Source organism: Triticum aestivum, chromosome 5A (assembly GCF_018294505.1).
Source record: "Triticum aestivum cultivar Chinese Spring chromosome 5A, IWGSC CS RefSeq v2.1, whole genome shotgun sequence".
NCBI classification, from domain to species: domain Eukaryota; kingdom Viridiplantae; phylum Streptophyta; class Magnoliopsida; order Poales; family Poaceae; genus Triticum; species Triticum aestivum.
In genome coordinates, this window is record NC_057806.1 from 699,902,644 (window position 1) to 699,909,708 (window position 7,065).

The following is a 7,065-nucleotide window of genomic DNA, read 5'->3' on the forward strand; positions in this document are numbered from 1 at the left end:
CTCGCCAAAAGGATTCATGCCATCCGTACTTAGAGCAAATCTTATGTTCCTTGCGTCAGCTGCAAAATCTTTGAACCATCTGTCGATCTTTCTCCATTGCGTTCCATCTGCGGTGTGTCTCAACTCCCCGTCCGACTTACGGTCCTCTTTGTGCCATCGCAACAACTTGGCATGCTCTTTGTTCCTGAACAGACGTTTCAACCGTGGTATTATAGGAGCATACCACATCACCTTGGCGGGAACCCTCTTCCTGGGTTTCTGGCCCTCAACATCGTCACCAGGGTCATCGCCTCTGATCTTATAACGCAATGCAGTGCATACCGGGCATTCATTCAAATTCTCGTATTCACCGCGGTAGAGGATGCAGTCGTTGATGCATGCATGTATCTTCAGAACCTCTAAACCTAGAGGGCAGACAACCTTCTTTGCTTCGTACGTACTGGCGGGCAACTCGTTATCCTTTGGAAACATATTCTTCAACATTTTCAGCAAGTTTTCAAATGCCGAGTCAGCTACACCTGCCTCTGCCTTCCATTTCAGCAAATCCAGTGTGCAGCCCAGCTTTTTCAGACCATCATCGCATCCGGAGTACAGCGCCTTTCTGTGATCCTCTAACATGCGATCCAAATTCTCCCTCTCCTTTTCAGTTTCGCAGCGTCTCCGTGCATCAGCAATGGTCCGACCAAGATCATCAACGGGATCATCACGTGCCTCTTCTTCACCTTCCCCTTCACCTTCAGCATCCTCCATGAAAGTATCACCGAAATGAGCAAGATAGCTTTCATCGATGAAATCATCCCCTTCTTCATCTTCTTCCATTATAACCCCTCTTTCTCCATGCTTGGTCCAACAATTATAGCTTGGCATGAAACCGTGCCGAAGCAGATGCATGTGAACATCTCTTGAGGAAGAGTAACCCTTCTGATTCTTACAGATAACACATGGACAGATAACAAAACCCCCCTGCTTGTTCGCATTAGCCACTACGAGGAAATCTTTCAAACCCGTAGTGAACTCGCCGGAGAGTCGGTTACCGTACATCCATTGCCGATTCATCTGCATTATTATAATATAAAATATATAATTAACCATCATGCATTTGTTAAACTAACTAGCTACAAACAATATAAATTAAACAATAAACTGCACACATGCATATTTTATCAATGACACACATGCATGAAAGGTTCAAGTTGCTAACCGCGATCGAGGAGGAAAAAATAAATGAGGAACCTCAAGTGTGGCTCCAACACTTCATATCATGTTTGTTTCACCCTCTTAGGGCATTTCATCAAACACCTTGTGTGCATAAGAGGAACCAAAAGCAAACCTACACCCCCTTGTGAAGCTTGTGAAGAGAAGTGGCACCAAATGGCTAAGTGAGCGTGCTGAACTGGTATATATAGGGGAGGAGCTTTAGTCGCGGTTGGCCTGGCCAACCGCGACTAAAGGCCTTTGCGCACCTTTAGTCGCGGTTGGCCTGGCCAACCGCGACTAAAGCCCCTCACGTGCACCAGCTGGCCACCGAGCGCCCTGGGCCCAGGCCTTTGGTCGCGGTTCGTCTGCCGAACCGCGACTAAAGACTTCATTAGTCGCGGTTCCTACAGTTTCGCGACTAATGGGGCTGGACGGAAGCCTCTTTTTCTACCAGTGAATGCTCAATTTAGTAGGAAATCAAGTTTAGCATACGTATCCAAATAGGATAGAACAAAATAAAAGGAAGAAGAAACATTCACATGTAATTGGAGCAAAGCACCGTTAAGTTCAACATGGTCATGAAACTATAAGGCAACGTACAGTTTTGGGTGCCTAAAGTGTTGCCTAGAGAATGGCTCAAGAAGTCTGAGCCGTTGCCTAAAGTGTTGTGTCAAGAAAATGACTAACCGATACTGCATATGTTGAAAGCAAGAGCCAAAAGATGGTGGTCAAAAATTGAATTAGATTATGATCAAGTAAATGCTATATGTTCCACATAGCAAATAGGTCCAATTATTAAAAAAATAACAAAGCATACATAATGTGGCGAAGAACCTGAAACAATTACAATTTTAAACTTCTATACATAATTGGAGGTGCATAAGTAAACCTTGGCTGAAGATTTTGTGTCGAGGAAACCCTTCAAATTGTTCCAGATCAACTTGAACACACTGCCCACATACACAATAAAAATATGATGCAAGGTCTGCAATTTTAAATTAAAATTATTACTGCACTACACCATAATACTTCTTTTAAACTATCATAATTTTAAACAAACTATTCAGTATCTACAACTAAGTAAAATAACCGCCGATAATAGTCGATCTTTATCTTCTACATATGAACATATATGTGGTATATTTGTACCAGAAACATAAGAAGAGGGACCTTACAATGCTTGCCAATGTTGGGGATCAACACTGGTCACATCCATGCCAAGGTGGGCTTCAGGTCAGAGAGAGATTCAACTGGCAACGTCCTCTGCCTCTACTCCGGGGCGACCCTCCTTGTGCGTCCTCTTGCTTGATGGTATCCTTTGACTACAGATCATCCAAATTCCTCCACCTCTGGGCATCATTTACTGCAGAGAAACGGAGTTAAGAGGGGGCTTAGTTTTAGACACCAATCTAACTATGGGATAACATCATTATGGAAGTAGGAAGGAGCCTTGGCGAATAATAGATATGTTTGAAATAAATAGACCAAACATGCTAATTACAAGAGGAAGAACATGTTGATCCATCTACGACTTATAATGACCTAACGTCTAAGTTATAACATCATTATGGAAGTAGGCAGGCGCCTTGGTGAATAATAGATATGTTTAAAATTAAATAGACCAAACATACTAATTAGCAGCGGAAGAATATGTTGATTCATATATGAATTCTAATGGCCTTACATGATGCTCAGCGCCATCGAGCGACCATCAATAAAAATTATAGTTCTCCACAGAAAATAAATAAGCAGTCATAATCATTTGTCAACATTATTTTCTCTTCTAATTTTGTAGAAAAGGATAGAAGTTTTGTTCCAGAATCATAAATAGGAAAGAGAAAGAGAAAGAGAAAGAAATACTAAAATATAGGGAACTTAACTATTTGTCAAATCATGAGTTATGTACATAAAGTAGGCACAAAATTAACCTTGGAATAGGATTACTCTTCCTGTTTCTGGGCCCAACACCTTAATAGTGTACTGTGTACCATAAGAGCATCAGTAAGTGACACAGCTACTCTGCCTACTTCAATGCCATATGTGTGTGCTGAAAGCAAAAAAAAGGAAATAAAAAATACTGCATCTGAACCATATTGACTACTAAAAGGATAGGCACAAGCTTTGCTAAATTTGCCACAAATGTGATATATTGTGCTATAATTAAATGGGTGCAATCTGACAATTGCCAGCATCACAGATCATCCAGGCTTCTAGTTACATCTATAAGTGGCCAAAAGGAATGGCAAACTTTATTTAGCTTGTAATATGCGAATGCCAGGAAACAGAAGTTGAATATATATAAGCAATCAGCCAAGAAATGAGATGCTATATGTGAATAATATACAAGTACGGAGATGCTATATCAATGAAGGGCATATGGGCACATCCAGGAAGAAAGAGAGTTCCTCAGTCATATAAATCAGCAGGTATGAGGCATAAACATGCATCTTGTATGCATATAAACAAAACAATATGTACACAGAGTTTTTTCTGGGCCATCAGAAATAGTGCATTCTAAGCATCAGATGTTACCTAGCAGGAAAAAATAATCCGTTCGACAACAAACAATGCCTAGATTGCATCAAACCGAACCCATGCATAAAAAGGTTAACAGAAAGCAAGCCGAAGGCTTGTTACCTCGAAATCATCTCCTACATAGCTTAATATCTACAACCCATCTCCAAATGATTCCTACAATATTGCAAACCTTGCCAATTGGGCCTCATCCCCACATTCTTAAATATCTATATACGTGAATTAAGCTCAGTTGGTTTGAGCACACAACTGTAATATGATACAATGCATAGCAAGATAGAACAAAAAATGTCAAAAAGGCATAATAAACTTGCAAACAGGCTACCAACATAACAATAGGGATTCCTTTTTACATTTGCACGGCGGAAATGGGGAAGTGGAGAGGGCACTCACCTCTACCTTTGCACGGCGGATGCGTGGCGTCTCACCTCGGGCCATCTTTTTCCTGAAGCGCACGAACTCGAGGACGATGATTCGGCGCTCCTCCAGTCAACGACGACGCCTCCAAGCAGAGCAGCAGCGCGAGTGGCAACCGGCAGACTTCACGTTTCTTAGTGTATGGAACAGAGTGACGCTGCAGCGAGGGAGCAAACCAAAGATATATGGTGTGGGTATGCAGTTGCTTATATCTAATTAGGAAGACCGAAAGATAGTGCCATCCCCATTTCCCTCAAAAGACAACAGTAAAACAATAAAGTTGCATTACTGAAAGCATACGAAATTCCAACAATTTATAATTAGGAAGACGAAAGATAATATACTCTAAAGATTTCTGGGCAGAAGACCGAAAGATAGTGCCATCCCCATTTCCCTCAAAAGAGCATGTGCTAATAATATCTGATAGTATAGTAAGAATGATTTGTGTGCAATGAAGAACATATCAACTGGTAATAATGGAAAAAGACATGGGCACTTACATGAATACAGTAGAGATGAGAGATAGGTAAATATTGTCATTTTCTCAACCTATCACTTCCTCATCTGATAATAATGGTAAAATCATATAATTATATTTCTCTTCATTAGTAATCTAACACCAAGAAAATAAATAAGCAATCATAATCATTTGTCCAAACCAGCATTGCTCCTATAATTTTGTAGAAAAGGGTGAAGTTCAGTTCAGGAACAGAAATAAGAAAGATAACAAGATATACTAAAATATAGGAATTTAACTGTTTGTCAAATCATGAGTTATGTGCTAATATCAAATCTTGAGTTTCACACGAGTGAGACACAGCATGGCTAAGCATTCAAAAGGAAATAACAAAAGATCATTAGATGAACAAAAATTAAAGTATCACTTGATCTATTTCTAGAGCAGTACATAATATTAGCAATGCTAGCTAGCTGCACAAATCCGTGACCAACCTAATCATGTGTACGCAAGTGACAATTAATAGTAAGCCAAAAGAAATGAAAATTTGTTTCTTTACCTGCAACACATAATCGCTCCAACACATTTCCATTTCAGTAGTCTCCAAGCCAAACGCAACATGAGCCGAGCAAAAGAAGGCAAAACAAGACTAGAGCAGGACCAAACGATGCATCACATAGCAACGAATTACCTCATAACCACGTATATTTGAGAGTGGCCCTCTCTGCATATCATCCAAAGGTAAATTATTTATATCACACATTAGTTAACTATCCTTTTGGGGTCATAACAATGCTGCTTGCCTTATTCTGTTTGAAGCAAAGCCACATACACAAGTGTCTACATTAACCATTTAGGTTTTCCTTTACTGCTATTGTTAAAGGTAATAGTGGTTATTAACTGCTGACAACCCAAATAATCTTAGCCACCAGGTGAGTTTGAATCGAAGCCGAGAAGGGGATAGTTGCTTACATCAAGATAGAAGCCCAAATTGCTTGCGGGAGCACCAAACTATCCTAGCAATAGAACAACACAATCAGAACCTCTTCGAATCCAGACTTCGTAAAAAATTTAACGGAATGTAGATATGAAGAGCCAGACGAGAATCGATGGCTTACTGCTAGTTCCTGGAGGAGGGGCGGGATGGGCTCCTCGTCAGGGTCGGCGTCATCGCCGGTCGAGGGGGGAGGGGAGGGGTTTGCAAGAGACGGCACGCACGTGAGGCAGTGACCTACGCCTCCAGAGAGGGAGCCGACGGGGAGGAGGCATCGGAGGAGAAGGGAGGAAGAGGCGAGGCTGCACCGTCGCATCAAGGAGGGCAGGCAATGACGATGGATGTGTTGGCCATCAGATGCGCCGCACACGCGAGCTCGACGGAGAGTAGCGGCACGAGCGTCGCCGCGGTGGGGAAGAGCGCCAGCCGGCGGATCAGGAGGAGCTCCGGTTGGAGGGGGAACCTTGACGGGTTGAGCAGCGGCAGTGCGCGAGGGCTCCGGCACACGCCCCAACCGCGCGTTGCCTGCTGCGCGCGCGACACACCGAACAGAGCGCCGCGGCCGCGCCGTCCACCACCGCCACGGACGCCACAGCCGGCGCCGCTGATCCGCTGCCGCCGTCGCCGGATGAGGAGAGGGTGAGGGAGGGAGGTGGTTGCGTGGGAGGGAGGGAGGGAGGCGGCTGCGGGAGGAGTGGAAGCGAGCGAGGGAGGAGGCGGCGGCTAGGTTTTAGCACGGGAGCTGCCGCCAATTTATAGCCATATGCAAAATGACCAAAATACCCTCGGCGGGGCACTGAATTAACACGCGGTGGCACAAACGAGATGGAACTATTCATTGTAGCAGTGTCCGTTTTTGATCCGGCGGCCCAAATCGTCCGGGAGGGAGATCCGACGCTCCAGAACGCATCAAAAAACGATGCGACGGCCGACATTCGCTAAACTCTAAGAACGTCCATGTTCTCCCAATGTGCTTATTTCTGGATGCATGCAAGTATGGGCTGTCATCTGTTTAGTACTGAGATCGTATGCCATGTTCTAGATTTATCTAAACGATCAGTTACTAGGAACAGTTTCTCATGATCATGGGTGGGGTAAACAGAGAACACAGAGTAGTGAGTGCATAATTCTCCATTTCGATGTAGCGCGACTGCAGGTTTCCGTTTCGATGTCTCATCGCCTACTAGTATGCCTTGTCGCCTCTCTGGAAAACAAAACATGTCCTTAACTGCTAGTGTCCAGATTAGTATGTTTGTTTCTGTATTGTTGTAGATGTGACTGTGAATTGACTTGGAACAATTTTTCATGCAAATGAGCGTGGTAAACAGAGAGACAAAGTAAGTGGATGTGTCTGTACTTGCCCATTGGTGTATGTTTGTGCTAACAACACGGGTTGGGTTAGTACTGTATTTTGACTGACATGCATCTTTCTTCTATTTGGAAAGTGTTCCCTTTTGTTGTTTGT

General features: G+C 43.3%; 1 long non-coding RNA gene across 2 annotated transcripts; it reads right to left on the reverse strand.

Moving 5' to 3' along the window:
• Positions 1-2,135: 2,135 nt before the first annotated feature.
• LOC123108494 (uncharacterized) lies at positions 2,136-5,994 on the reverse strand. 2 transcript variants are annotated; one of them, XR_006451919.1, is made up of 5 exons: positions 5,725-5,994; positions 4,650-5,617; positions 4,126-4,306; positions 3,126-3,244; positions 2,136-2,560 (listed from the first exon to the last, which is right to left on the reverse strand). It is a non-coding gene; the product is annotated as an uncharacterized lncRNA (long non-coding RNA). The 2 variants fall into 2 exon arrangements; XR_006451918.1 differs by lacking the exons at positions 4,650-5,617; positions 5,725-5,994 and having other exon boundaries at positions 4,126-4,605.
• Positions 5,995-7,065: the final 1,071 nt, after the last annotated feature.